Source organism: Ptychodera flava, unplaced genomic scaffold (assembly GCF_041260155.1).
Source record: "Ptychodera flava strain L36383 unplaced genomic scaffold, AS_Pfla_20210202 Scaffold_77__1_contigs__length_564769_pilon, whole genome shotgun sequence".
NCBI classification, from domain to species: Eukaryota; Metazoa; Hemichordata; class Enteropneusta; family Ptychoderidae; genus Ptychodera; species Ptychodera flava.
Genome location: NW_027248399.1, coordinates 113,500 through 127,518, shown reverse-complemented (window position 1 = coordinate 127,518; position 14,019 = coordinate 113,500). Strand labels below are relative to the sequence as shown.

The 14,019-nt window shown below is 36.8% G+C and overlaps 1 long non-coding RNA gene across 1 annotated transcript; it reads left to right on the top strand.

Annotated features, from left to right (window-relative positions):
- Window positions 1-230: 230 nt before the first annotated feature.
- LOC139128894 (uncharacterized) lies at window positions 231-4,152 on the top strand. Its single transcript, XR_011551444.1, has 3 exons — window positions 231-617; window positions 1,275-1,361; window positions 2,452-4,152. It is a non-coding gene; the product is annotated as an uncharacterized lncRNA (long non-coding RNA).
- The last annotated feature ends 9,867 nt before the right edge of the window (window positions 4,153-14,019 follow it).

Sequence of the window (14,019 nt, the reverse complement as noted above, 5' to 3'; positions counted from 1 at the left end):
ATTAGTTGGTGTACGACTCGGTGTCTCGCTTAACGAAAAAAATATCATTGACTAAATCTCCAAATTAATCATGAAGACTGTAATATACTACCACAGTATTTTAAACGGTAGGAAAACTTTACGGCATAATAGAGCAACATGTACCTTACACAATCGCGCGATAGGCACTAGGTGTCCCTGTAGATTAAAATGGAATATGCCATCATGAAACGGTTGTTCGCGAATTCTTTACTATAAATAGACCAGCGGCGCGTCAGTAACTGGACCACAGCTAATACCTCAACGAGTGAGTAGATTGCCATGAATTGTCCAGACTTCTCGTCTAAATCGACTGAAGGTTCAACCACTGCCCAGTTCATCACATTCATGCCAGGGAGAACATGCCTTGTAGATCTCGTCGCGTGATAAATACGGGTTTCGGCGCCGGCCGACCAGTCACACATCGGAGCGATGCGATTGGGACGCCATTAGCCATTACATAATCTGAACCTCGACCGTCATGAATACGCTGTATGTGCAGGAAGTTTGACTAAATCTTTTCAGTGATTCCTCTGTCTGTCAGCTTTACCAAGTAATGCTTGTGAATGCACAAGCTGACGAGCGAAGCGTGAATCAAGGTAAATGTTATATTTGTTTACAAACCATTGTTTACAAATCCAAGCCCCTCTGATTGTGGAAAGAAGGCCACAGTCTGTATACAAGTGGAGGGGGGGGGTTATGTCAATATATTGACCATTAGCAAACCATTTTTGTGACCAAACAGAACTTTGAAATGTGATCCATACTTTTATTACATTGTTGTAAGATCACTTGATTGCTTTTCTGAGCTGTTATGATGATTTGTAGGTTATTACTTGTGTGACAGGAACAGTAGAGTTTGAGATAGAGAAGTAATCATTATTTACTGTATTTATTTTTGCCATACAAACTGTCAGGTTTAAGCTTAAATGATCCCAGGAGAGACAAACTGCCCAGCTGTTATCATGATTTAGCAAAAACCTTCCCTAGGCAAAATTCACAAAAGAAGCCCATCTTTTCATTCTGGGTGCTGAGTATCACATTCCATAAATATTCCATAAATAATTGCAGAACTTTGTCATTTCTCATACCATACATATACTTGTATACTGTAATTAGTAATTTTATAGACAACAATCCAACTCCACTTTCTGTGATGTAATAAGGTGTAAACTATATCATTTGAGTGTTCAGAGAGGGACTGTGATTTAGATCACTCTTCAAATATATGACTCCTGTCAAATTTTCTGTTCCAGGATTTCTACTCAGAGATGATGCATCAGAGACTTATTACGTGTTAAAGAAGGCCACCAGTACACCAGCCCTTCAGTAATCCTTAAAACGTAAGTGTGATCTTTTGACAAAGATAAAATTTGCCCAAAGTCCTCTTTCTTGCCAGTAATAAGGCTACATGTATGTTCACAAACACTTATGAAGGGGATGGGGGGGGGGGGGCAGTGTTCTGCCAAACTTTTGCATCAGTTGGGTCTGAGGGCCAATGGAAGCTCAAAAGCGGTCACTGTTGAAAAAAGGGGGTCATTCTCAGACAATTATACAATTTATTACGTGCCATGCCCGTGTTGTTGTTGTTTGGAAGTTCAAACTCACACTCAAAGTTTCTGCAAGTACTGTGGTTTTATGGTCCTACACAGTCGACATGGCGAGCAAGTGTACTTGTTCCGAAATTCATGTTGGCTCAGGTCATGGTATTCTGTTTATTATTATGCTTCATGCATACTTTGCAAGGCATTGAGTTCTTTTTTACATTGTATTTGATATTTGACATGGTACAGTGAAATTGGTGTTGAAATGCGATAAAAAAATCATCAGGTTTGGTTTCCAACAAATATTATATATATTCCAAAATGTTTTCAATGATTAAGAGTACCATGGTTGTAAAAAATTGACACACTTCCTACCATCTGGTCATTGTATATCTCATGCAAAGATGGTCAATACACAGGGGTGGACTATTTTATCACCTGGGAGGGGGTCCTGGCAGATTTTGAAAAAAATTCCAAACAAATGTCAATAAAAACAATCAGCCAGAGAATGTTTGACAAAAAGAAAAGGTGGGAGAGTGGGAAAAAAATTATGTACAATGGATCGGATAAAAAAGATAATGTACCTCATCAATCTTCCAGACATCCCATCCCCACCCCCATATCAAATGGTCCATCCCTGATGTCTTTTTGCACGCAATTAACCCAGTGTATATCAGTTTTAAGATGTCAAGTTAGCTTTAGAGTGTGCAAAGGCTTAAGTAATATTCATGGCATCAGGTTTCTTCAGCCAAGGCAACAGATTTGTTTTGTGTTATTTTTTATAGCTCAAAATATTTTTACATCATTAAACAAGTGACAATCATCTGAACTTGTGTAAAATAATACCTTGAATTTGGACAGTAACGCAATCCTCATATTAACTTGACAGGAACTGGAATTTTAGCAGCAGTAAATGTTGGAAGACACTGTATCTACATGAACAGGACTCTTGAGAGGCTACACATTGTCTGCGACATTTTAGGTGCAGTGATGGACATTGAATCTGATGAATGAAGACCATCTTGTTAACCTGTTATCTGAGGTGTATAGCGAAGGGTGATTTTACTGATTGGATGAATTCTGCTGTCCATAATTTTACTGTTCATTCATCTGTCCACTGAATTTGGTATAACAGTGTTTAAGCTGTTTTGAATAATTTTCTTGTTTCTTTCTGTATGTCAGTGTTAAATGTGGAAATGAGCTTTATAGATCAAACAGTTTCAAGGTCACATTAGGATAGTCCTTGAGAGATTTAGGGTCACATCTTGATGGTTCCTGAAAGTTTCAAGGACTCATCTCAGTATTTGGTGTACAGGTAGATGCAGGGGTTGAGATGTGAATTTGTTCAAATGAACACATCAGTGTCAAAAATGTGCAAATGAGGTAAGAAAAAGTGAAATCCTGCAAATGTGCAGGAGTGATGGCATGCCAGTAAGAAAAAGGCCAACTCCACTGATCTTGAGTCATTGCCTGTCATTGTTTATGAACTTTTACATATTTAACAGACCTGCTGAAACCATAGACAGTGGGGGAGGGGGAGACCGTCTATACTCAAACTAAGAGGGGCTTGTTTCTGCTATGCATGTTGCTAAAGTTGACCTCCAGTACCTAAAGTTTCAGACCTTAATTACTTTTGTCATTGTTGTTTTTCTGGTTTAAATATTTCTTGTTGTTTTTCTGGTTGTACTGTGCAGAAATCATTGTCATAACATCAACGTAGAATTTCCCTCCACTGAACAGATAGAAACAACATTTATTGTTGATCATTGGTAACCAATACTGGTATATACCAATTCTGATCAAATTTGAGCAACACCGTATAATTGCGGTATTTTTCTTTAATTGCTAAGGAGAAAATATGTCTTTAATTTTACATACATTGTACATTCACTTAAAAGTAATCAGTGATTGAACTGTTAAAGCTGTTCAATTTTTAATCTTGAGTGAAATTTTAATTTAGGTTATTTTCAACTATGTTGATGGATATAGCTTCTTATCTCACATGGCTTTATTAGGAGGCAGTTTAAAATCACATTTTGATTTCTTCACTATCAAATTTCAGAGTTAGATTCAAGCTTGTTTGTGAAGGCTTAAGAAGCCTAAATGTAGGCATGAATGCATATGTGTCAGTATGTGTCTAATGGCAAGGACACATGAGTTTAGGTTTATTCTAGACTGATGATTTCATTGCAGTGGACATGCAGAGGAATGTAAATACTTGACTAAACAGCATTAACAAAAGGTTATGAGTTGAAGTATTGATGATGTTGTTATATTGTAATGAAATATGTTTTTACAGTCGTTTACGTCAAAACTTGATCTTTTTACACAGTTTAAGAGTGCCATATGAAATATAATGGAACTCAGTTTGGTACCCTTATGTGATGTAATTTTTCAGATGACATTATAATTTATGGAAACTTTATTATTTCCTTATATTTTTTTCAAACTGATTTCCTTGAAAGGCCCTAAGCAGGTGTTTTTTTTATGTTTCAAGATGTGATTTGACATGACAAAGTTTGGTTGTAATTAGTTATCTTGTTAACAATACAATCATTTCAACAGTGAATAAAAGTCCTGTTTAAACTTATATATCTTCAGCTGGTTTTGTGATTAACACCTCAGTGACAAGACATGGCCTGCAACTGACACACCCATCTCAGTAACAAGACATGGATTGCAAATGACACACCCACCTCAGGTACAAGACATAGCCTGCAACTGACACACTCACCTCAGTTGCAAGACATGTCCTGCATTTTTTTAATTTGCTTCATTTTTTTGGAAATATATGAAATTAACATTTCTGAACTTATGCCCGGATTATTTCCCCATAAATTGTGAATTCTGACGGAAGCTGATAGAAATGGTGCACGAATCTAAGGAATTAACTATAAAAAAATTAAAAAGAATACTGTTTTGAAAAAAATAAATATTTATCAAGGAAAAAGAAGAAGAAAAGCTACTTTTCGGAAATTGGAAAATACTTTTCGGGCTGTTATAATCAAGAATTTGTAAATGCTACCCTTTTCAAATTTATACAAGGGACAATTCAAAATAATATGGTCATCAGTGCCTTTACAAATAAGTTCGAAAGAGTACGAAGGACGATGACAAGAGTGAACGTCATCCAAATCAACTTCCTCTTCAAAATAACTTTGGATTTTGTTTTTCCAATCACCGGAATAGAGTCGACCACGTCCTGACAGTATTTGTTAAAATTCTATCCGAATGAATAGAAACAATGTTTTCAAAATGGCTTGGGGAGCGCCAAGATTTTTGGAAAGGGTCAAAAAGATCTCCAACTTTTGTAATGCCAGCATTGATAAAGTGATTAACAAGAGTACTATCAAGAGGGTTTGTAAAACTAACACAATCGTTGAAAAAAAGGGCTTCATGGAAGATATCTTTGATTGAAAGGGGTCCACCTTTTCTCAGGAAAATACATGACTTCCAGACTCTCAAAAGTTCAAGATAAAAATTAGGAAGATAATCTGGAACAGACTGATAATTCACTGTAAAAAGTTGAGAGGTGTATTTGAGATTACCAACATTCCGAAAATAAAAATCAGCAAACAAAAATGAAGGATGATCCAGACCTGAATACAAGTATCTTTGAAGATAATTTAATCTGAAAGCTTTCACACGTGAAGAGAGATCGATGAGATTTTGCCCTCCTAATTTCAATGGAGCAAAAATTGTAGGACTTGGCAACCAATGTTTTCCTTGCCAGAAAAAATCAAGAAATTTGTGCTGAATTTCATCAATGATAAAAGCAGGAGGACAGAGGCAAATTAAACGGTGAAAGAGTTTAGTTGCAGCAAGTTGATTAATAACGATAACACGGCCTTGGAATGACATAGCAGGAGCATATCTATTCCACCAAGATAACTTATTGTCAATCTTTGTAACACACTCACTCCAGTTTTTTGAAAAATACTCGTTACTGTTACCAAACAAGTACCAAGGACTTGAGACCTATACTATTCCAAAGAATTTCAAGCGGATGATCAGCACGCCCACGCCATGAGCCGACCCAAAGACCTTGGGACTTACGATAGTTAATTTTTGCATTACTGGCATGCTCATAGACAGAAAACCAATATTTAAACCTCAAAAAATCAGTATCACAAGTTACAAGAGTATTAACGTCATCAGCATAAGCTGAAAGTTTACATTTACGATCACTTGAATTTGGAATCATAACACCTTGAATACTGTCATCTTGTCTTATTCTGTGTAAAAGAGGTTCAATAACAATTGCATACAGCTGCCCCGATAATGAGCAACCTTGCCTTATACCACGTGAAAACTGAACTGGAGCAGTAAGGGAACTGTTAACACGAACAAGACTATCAGTTTGAGTATACAGAAGTTTAATAAAATTGATGAAATTTTCACCAAACCCGAACGCATGCAGAGTTTGAAAAAGATAATGATGACTGACACGATCAAAAGCTTTTTCCTGATCTAAAGAAAGAATACCAAGAGGAAGATTCATATCATTATGAAAATGAATGCAATCCCTAATTAAATGAATATTGTCAAAAATCTGTCTGCCTGGAACAGTATAACTTTGATCTACATGAATGATATCTTGTAAACTTGCTTTAAGTGAAGCGATAAAGCTTTAGTGAAAATTTTATAATCAGAGCAAAGCAAACTGATAGGTCTCCAGTTCTTAAGAAGGGAGTTATCACCTTGTTTCGGAAGGAGTGTGATAACAGCTCTACGACAGGACGTTGGAAGAAGGCCATCGGAAATTGACTTTTGAAAAACCTGGTGAAAATCGTTCCTCAATAGAGACCATAATTTTTTATAAAATTCACAGGGAATGCCATCAACATCAGATGTTTTACCATTCGCAATGTTCTTGAGTGCAAAGGTGTACTCATCAAGACTAATGGGTTCATCAAGTTGCGTAACTTTGTCAGCAGGTAATTGAGGGAGATCATGAAACAAAGTATTTTGTGCTTCGGGCGAAACAGGCTCAGCAGTAACAGGTTTTGATAAAACTGGCGAGTAAGTTGACGAATTTCTCTCTGATTTTCAGTAATTGTATGATCTTCACGTTGGAGATGAGTAATTGATTTACGACAGCCTTTGTATTTTTCAAGAGAAAAGAAAAACTGTGAATTAGTATCAGAATCATTGAGCTGTTGAAAACGAGAACGAATAACTGCACCTCTGGTATCAAGTTTCTCCAAACTGTCTAAAAGGTCTTTTTGCTGATGATATCTTGTTTCCAGAGAAGGCTGAGTATCAATGTTTCCAAAGTACGAATTTCCTCAATAAGCTTTTGTTTTGAACGTTTAAAGTGATGAACTCGTTCAGCGCTGTACTGCTGACTCATTCTTTAATCTTTTGTTTTCCTATATCCCACCAAGACTGGAGAGAAGAAAACCTATCCTTCTCATTACGCCAACCTTCCCAGAATTCCTTAATTAAAGTACAGTAATTTTCATCGTTAAGAAGACTGGTATTGAGACACCAAACTGGATTTTTGTTGACACTGGAATTCATAGTTAAAACAAGAGAAACAAGAGAGTGATCAGATAAATTAGTAGGAGAGTCAATAGACACAGATTTAATTTTCGAAGTCACCTCTTGTTGATGAAGAAAGTATCAATGCGACTTTTTTGCTCTCCTCTCCGCCACGTAAAATTTTGAGCCTGCTTATGAAAATAACGCCAGGCATCAGAAAGCTTACAGCGATGAACAAGAGAAGAAAAAACCTGCGAAGCTTAGTTTTTCGTGCGCAATCCATGTCGTACACATACAATGAGCAGCGCCAAGTGAACGACTTTGGCTGCTCAGCTCTGCTGTTTTTTATACACTCCAGTATAATGTGTACTAGACCTAAATTTGAAAGTTCGTCGTGTTGTGTACTTGACGCTGCAGATTTGAATAACAATAAGATCGGATGTTTACATGGATCGCGTAACGTGCAATCTGATTGGCTGCTTCAGTGCGTAAGATTTGAACGCGACCTTCTATGGAGGTTGATTGGCTGCTTCAGTGCGTGAGATTTGAACGCGACCTTCTATGGAAGTTGGTCAGATGTAATGAGAGGCGACAGCGAGAGAGACTGCGTACGCATAAGAAGACGTCGCCGTACTCTACACCAGATTTTAATCAGATTGCCGTTTGCCATGTGTTCATCAGGCAACTATTCTGAAGAATAAGGAAAACAAGTGGCAAAGTAGTGGAGATAGTCTTTAAACCTGAGATGATCTTATTGTTTAATTTTTCTAGTGGATAAGTTTACAAAGTAGGCAGTTCCGTTCAGTAGTCTTTGTCTTCTAATGATTTTTAATTAAAATATAGTATTACTCTTTATCTTCTAATGATCTTTATTTAAAATAACTGCCTGCGGCCTCGACATTTTATCGTTGGATTGGACTTTATCTACCGGAAGAGCCCTCGTACTCGGGCTTTATCCTATACAAAGGTTACAGATAGCTGCCCTATAATGGGTATGTGACAAGTATCATTCTCTTACAGGATCGGTCATTTCTTTCCAGAGAACTCATAATATGAATACCCCATCAAATTCCTAACAAAAGCGAGCTAAGTGGATGCACAAGAACAGTAAGATAAATGATAGTCACGGTGACTCTAAATGTATATAGATGTGAATAATGGGAAGACAAAGGAATACTCTTAAATCTGCTGCATTGATACATAACTGTGACCCTAATACCAGTAACGGCTATTTCTAAGATGTAAAGGTGTTTTGAGGTCAAAGGTCAAAACGCTTCCAATAACACCTAAAGTTATTGCACTCCACGTGTTCTGATATCGAAACTTACTGTACGACGAAACTCTATAGGTTACAGACAAAGATGTATAATAATCTATTGTACGTTTATATAGGTACAGTATTTAGGTATATAACCAGTTTGATCTCAAGATTCAATCTAACAGATGTCATGCTTGCAGAATTGAAGTTGAAATGGAATTTATATTTCATTATATTACCAGCCCTGCCTGTCGCATTTTGATTGGTCGAGCTGAACCACGTGACTGACCACAAATACACAGTAATGGTCTGTTTATATGCCCGTGAATATGAATAATAAGATTAACAACTCAAAGTATCGTTACTTTACAGCTCAAACGTAAATCATAATCAATCACAAAATAAAATGGAGCACTTGTAGGTCAAGTTGAGATATTTTTTCTGAAATACCTCCGGATTTGCCAATACTTTACAGCGCGCGTGACTGTCCGTCGCGTAATGCTCAGTTTCTGGGGCCCAGTTGTCGTTCGCTCCTGAAATTTTCGGATATTTTGACGGTTTTCTTGGGTTCGCTGATAATATAATGGAAATAACAGACTCCGCTCTGACCATTAACGTTTATTTGTGGGCGCGGGCTCGAGGAAAGCCAAATTAACGGGCTCGGCAAGCCTCGCCCGTTAATTTTTGGCTTTCCTCTCGCCCTTGCCCACAAATAAACGTTAATGGTCAGCGCGTCGTCCGTTATTTCTATAATGTACATTCACTGTTCCTGAATGTCAACAACACAGTGTGGCATATTGGTACTAGGTTCCTGTACACACTGAGGAGATTTATGAAATATTTGGAATGGGGCTTAGTCTAAAGATTATGAAGGTAGAGAGGCTAAATATCAGAGGTTACCCGAATACAGTGCAACCTCTACACTACAAAACAGGTACTCACTTATGTTCCGCCATGGATTTGTCATGATTTACTCAATGCGACAGATATTCCGAATCAGCAACACATCAGAGAGCAACCCTCTGTGAAACCAGGGAAAATGAAAAATATTTCTCAGATCCCAACCACTACTTCTGTTGAAACGTCAAATTTAGGTCAGATTCACGTTGTGCATAATGCATTGAATAAGTAAATAAGCTGTCAATGGTTGCATTACTAAACCTATAAAAAGCTATACTATATACAGTAATACAACTTACATTAACAGCTGTCTATGAAGATGTCTTATTGGCATAATGTACAAGAAATTATATTCATAGATTAACTGCTTCTGGTGTGCCTTTCAAATATTTTGCAATTTTAAGATGTATAATTTTGTGAATTAATAGCTTCCTGACATTGGGAAACAATTTTAGATAATTTGAAAATATGATAATGCACAAACTGTACAAGCTTGTTTTTATTGTAAATATTTTCAGTTACAATTTGTATTATTTGCATGTATATATAATTAGGAGCTGTGTCTTGAATATGAGGCATATATATATATATATATATATATATATATATAATATATATATATATATATATATATATATATATATATATATATATATATATATATATATATATATATACTTGTTTAGTTCAAGATCAGCTGGAGTAGAGTGCTCAATACCAGAGTAGAGCTAAATACACAACTGAGTTGATCAGGATAATCTAAAATATTACATTACATTTCCACTACAAATTTGTTTCGTATAGGCTGCAGAGCCGCCTACAGTCGATCAAAGCCACCCGATGAGTGTAGGCGGCTCTGCAGCCTATACGAAACAAATTTGTAGTGGAAATGTAATATTTTAGATTATCCTGATCAACTCAGTTGTGTATAATATATATATATATATATATATATATATATATATATATATATAATATTTAAAATATATTTAAAATATATATATATATATATATATATATATATTCTATGAACCTTTGCAATTGTTTTTAATCTGAGTTTTTTAAACATTTTTGAAACTCCAAACACGAATAACAGGCAATTTTTTCCATTCAATGTACAACAATACTAGTACTGAACAAAGAAAAAGTCACCCAATTGTATGCAAATGTTCAACAAATGTTTAGACATGCTGAGGTACTCCGTCTTTGTTCCAGCAACCACAGTGGAACCGTACAGTCACAGTGAATGGATAGTGCTTTGACTGTGGTCATTTGACCTCGGTACTTAAAAAAGGTTTTATGTTGGTGATTTCTCATAGCGGCCTCTCGGGCCAAAGTTGAGTTCGTCATCAGTTACTTGAATGGTTTTGTATTCCCATATGCTCAGATGGTAGCCATCGTTCATCAAAGGGACTACACTAATATGCATAGCGTATATCTAGGCAGATCAAGAGTCGAGTAACTCAGGTCTTTGCACACCAAGTGTACACTGTATTTTTGTGTTTTATTTGTATATGTACGTGTATACTTCATGTATTTGACACATTTACAGAGTTAGTATATGTTTGTATATTGTTGTTTATCACATACATAGACCCAGTTATCCCTATAGTATGACGTTGACGTCACACTATAGGTATATGACTACGATGAATCCATATTCCACATATGGTGGATATGGGACCCGGACTACTTTTAAAACGTAAACAAAATCGGCTGTTCAGAACTTATTTTCAAATCCTTGAAATGCAAAAGTGGGAGGGTAATGAAACATATGGAAATATGGAGTATTTAAATATATGTGTAGAATACAAAATACCGTCGATACTAGAATTTTATGGATTTGTGTTTCTTTGTCGTTGATTTCGATTGAAACGTTTGATTTGTACACTGCTGACATTTTAGTACGGCATGTTACCGGCATTTTGTGTTGTCTACCTCGTCAAAATTGCCCTTGTCGATGTCCATCAAACAATATAAGCATAACGATACCTAAGACACGCACCAATCGTCCCTGCAGCAGTAAGAATGTTTTCTGAAGCAACATTGACGGGTTTCAAGTTCAACATCACGATCAATGCTGCCGCGGCAGTCAACTAGTCGAGTCCCGGGGCGAGCCGATGAAGCGAAGAGCGTACATCACTTCTGACAGCAATGACGATACTCCGGACTTGAGACTCATCAGAAGAAACGCTATTTTATTTTTCAAGAGCGACGAGTTCACAATGTTATCAGTACATTTAAACTTAAAGGTGCAAGCTATTGTTTTGTCCGTGCATAGTGTGCATCACGTACGTTTCCTGTATTGTACCTTGTTGTTGAACTTCCGTCGTCTCGCGTCTGAGCTAAGAAAGACTTGTTGCTTGTATGTAGTCTTACCGATTGAGTCAGAGCCAAACACTGTTCTTCATTATATTTAAACAAGCTCATTTTATTCGTAAAATATTAAACATACAATTGACAATTTCGTAAAACATAATAATTGTTAATTGTTAATTTTGAAAATTTCATAAAAACTTTGCAAAGCAGAATTTTTTGAATAATGTTCGAATAATGACAAAAATAACCCGTTCTCGCCAGCCGCGGCTGAGTGTCGCGACGTCCCGCTTGTACGTCCAATAATTTTATGAATGAATTTTCACTAAAATTGATGTTATAATATGTACCAAATATATACCTTGCATTAAAAATCCATAGTCTTTCCTATTTCCGCTTGATTCGCACAGAAAAAGAACTACGAACGACACTAATTATCCATAGAGCAGCCTCAATATGTTGAGCTGAGCGCAGACAAGTCAGCTGTGACCCAGCCACGGCCGCATAACACAAGCGTATGAATTCTTGAAAAATACTCCCTCTCGTTTTTTTCCCAGTAATTATCACTCCTGGAAGGTTTATTCACGGAAAACTGGGTCAATGCATGTGATAATATATAATCCCCCCGTATTCCTCACTCGTGTGTCTGCGTCGCTGACTCGTGATTCCCCTTGTAGCGGCCGTATCCCCCCTCGCCTACGGCTCGGAGGGATACGGCCGCTACACGGGGAATCACTCGTCCACGACGCAGCCACACTCGTTCGGAATACGGGGGGGGGGGGGATTATATATATAAAGCTTTTCGCGCAGTGCTAATGTTTGTTGATGAGGGATGGCTGACGTATTGTCACATTCTTTCTATACAAGCTATGTCTTTCCTTTTGTAATGTCGTCGTTGAAGTTTTTACGTTAAGAATTTGATCTTTTATGATGTCAAAGTTTTGTTGCAAGTATTAACATATCTGAGTAATTCATCTTAAACCCTTAAATGAAGGCTTTGACTGTGGGTGGCACTAGTGTCTTTATAAACATCGTCAGATTTTTTTATTGGTTTTAAAGTCGAGCCATCCTCTCGATTGCGTCTCTGACATTTGAAGATCACTAGCGAGGTCAAGTTATAAGATTTTGTCTACAGAACGTTTAATTATGAATTCCCAAGTTGAACGTAGGGTGCATATTATTGCAGTCCTCCACAAAAGTTCTGAAAATTTGTTGATGTTCTGTTCCTGTGAAAATCTTGAAAATGTCACCTTTTAAACTTTTCACGTTTACGAACATTTGACCGGCTCTGGGATTTAATATAACTTTTTCCGTTTCATGATAAGTGATGTCATATATTTCTGGTGAGCCTTGCTACAGCCACTTATTTGTTTATATCCTTTCTCAGTCGAATTAAAAGATGTTGTGTTTTAGAATAATCGGCAGTAAGGCTTTCATGTATTTTGTTTGTGGTCTTTTGGTATCGTATGTGCTGGCTGGTACTGTTTCAGCGTCTAACGCTACGATCACAGCGTTTATGGCTTAATTTTATGGCGTGTCCTTTACATCGATACCACGTGTAATGTTACCGGAATAAAGTGTAATGGATTGTTATCAGATTTTCACTAGTTAATGAAGTTTTTTGTGTCCTGACATATGTAAGTCGTCTTTGCACGATTGGTTTTATGACAAAGTCTAGAAATTCCGAGATTTGGTTTATTGGGCTCGAGCACCCACTTCTCAAAGGACGTTTGATAATGATTGTTGCTTCTGCCTTGGTTTTGTGTATTTTTCGCAGGAGATACCGTCGTGGTGTAAACATTATTCTACTAATGGGAATGGGGAAGGTGTAAGCCGCTTTGGTCCAAGTCAATGATCTTCTTGTCGCACATAATTGATTTCGTATATCATTTCCACAGTAAAGTTAACGTCACCAAGTTTTGCTTTAAGGTGTAGTAATAGTGTACATTTTGTAGCTTTATATAACTTCTTTAATTCATCTTTGGTATTCACAATTGTTATGCCTCTTCCTGTATTGGTGAGTATTATTGTTGTTTGTTTTGTTTTGGACAGATTGTTCAAAGCAGTCTTTTCTGCTGCAGGTATGTTCTTTTTGATGGGTTGCGAACGGAATTTCGTCTACTAATCAAAGTTGCTTCAACATCGTTCTACACTTTTGGTTTTACCGCTGTTAATAGTGTTCAACATGGACTTATCTTAGAATGGATGTCTGGTGGATTGGTGTTTGTTTCTCATGATACTGCACAATCATATGACGCGAATAAATTTGTTGATATCTCATACAACATTTTTTTCTGTATAAGTACTTCGGAGCGGGAATAAATTTCAAGCCTTTGCTTGATGCTTAGATTTTAACACTTGTTATGGTGTGATTTGAACGTTTTTTGATGAATCTGAAAATGTTTCGCAGTTCTTAATCTTGTCTAACCTGCCATTTCTGTTTCTAAGCTTCCTGGCGTTTTTTAGGTTTTTGGTTTCCACACAGCAAAACCGGACCGA